This window comes from Amblyomma maculatum, chromosome 7 (assembly GCF_055883805.1).
Source record: "Amblyomma maculatum isolate TAMU_Amacu chromosome 7, ASM5588380v1, whole genome shotgun sequence".
Lineage (NCBI taxonomy): Eukaryota > Metazoa > Arthropoda > Arachnida > Ixodida > Ixodidae > Amblyomma > Amblyomma maculatum.
Genome location: NC_139350.1, coordinates 38202986 through 38204637, shown reverse-complemented (window position 1 = coordinate 38204637; position 1652 = coordinate 38202986). Strand labels below are relative to the sequence as shown.

Genomic DNA, 1652 nt, shown 5'->3' with positions numbered 1-1652 from the left:
GCAAAGAACTCTAAAGAAAGACTTTGTTCTAAATTCGTACAGTGTGCGGTATCTTGCTGTTACACAATCTGATTACGAACCATATGACATGTTTTTCCTTATTGGACTTCATAGCTTGTGGAAGACACGCATGTCGGATAGCTGTTGTTCCACCAAGACTCCATTTTAGCAGAATGATGCTGCCACTGAAGGACACTTATGATGAAAATGGCTTTCAACCTGATTGGTTTCCGCTGGTGACACGGTGCTTATTTTTGCCTGCCTTGTGTCTTCGTTGTGTTGTGTCTCCTGTTGTGCATCTCAGCAATGGTTGAGGGAATTGTAAATAGTCTGTGTACATAACCTTTCTGTATAATAAAAACCATGTCAGAAAAAGAAACAGAAAAAAAAAGACTCGGTGGCGCAACGGTAGCGCGTCTGACTCCAGATCAGAAGGTTGCGTGTTCGAATCACGTCCGGGTCACTTCTTTTTTGCGTCATCCTTTCTGCGCTCTACATTTTGCCTCAGATGCGGCATATCATAAAATCGGAGTGCTATACGACAAAGACGCCGTACCGTATGTTAGCGTTTCACGATGCTCTCCGCTACAAAGGTTCAATCGGCCTCTGGCCAAGGTACTGCTCAGGTTAATGCCAGCAGTAATGATTACCATGTTGTCCTTCAACGTTTCCCAACTGGTAGCTTGTCGTCGACTCTGTTTTTCTGCATGCTGACCTCGCTGGTCGCCCCTACCGTGCCTAAGACTTCTGAGACGCCCTTCGGAGCGTGATGAATTTTGAAGAAATAAGCTATATCGCACTATTTCAAATGTCGCATGTCTGGATGGTTGCATGTTAATCGGCGCACTCTAAAGCAAAACTAGTCTTATGTGGAGATTTATTGGTTAAGAACCGTCGCTGTGTTGTTGTGGATCCAGAACCGAAGGTGATAAAGGCGAAACTTCTCTCGCTGCCTGAACGCTTGGATGACTCATTTATTTGTGAAGCTCTACAAGCTTATGGCAAAGTCACCTCGATTTCGAGGGAAAACTGGAAAGTTGCCGATATGGAAGAGATGAAGACGCTCACCCGAGATGTGACTTTGATAACTGCCGAAGGGGTTAGCGTTAGTGGCGTTCCACATCAGCTAACTGTGTGTGGAGTGCAGATCCTCGTTTTGATACTTGGCAGACCACCTCTCTGTCTCCGCTGCAACCGTGGAGGACACATTCGTCGGCAGTGCCGTACGCCGCGTTGCGAAGATTGCTGGCGTTTCGGCCACACAGGAGAAGAGTGTGTGGTTACATACGCGGGCAAGCTTCGGCACCGAGTCCGGCCTCCTGACGAAGCATTACGGGAGCATATCATGGACTCGTCTGACATAATATATGTGTCTGGCGACCTTCCTGTCGGCGGTGTGGCCGAGTCCTCAAGTGTTACTCCACAGGATACTGAGGAACAAAATACTGCTCATGTGTCCGAGGTTAATGGGAACAACTCAGCGTCTCAGGCCTTGGACGAGATATCATGTCAAGCTTCGGACAAGGAGCCAACCGCAGAAGATCCACCAATCGTTCCCGAACGCCCAGCGAGTGCCACCGCGGATATTGTGACCCCTGTGGCCGTTGCTGTGCAACAACGTCCAGACCAGGGCCAAGTTCCTGTGGCTGACG

General features: G+C 48.6%; 1 non-coding gene across 1 annotated transcript; it reads left to right on the top strand.

Moving 5' to 3' along the window:
* Positions 1–391: 391 nt before the first annotated feature.
* On the top strand, positions 392–463 carry TRNAW-CCA (transfer RNA tryptophan (anticodon CCA)). The gene has a single exon. It is a non-coding gene; the product is annotated as a tRNA-Trp (tRNA).
* The last annotated feature ends 1189 nt before the right edge of the window (positions 464–1652 follow it).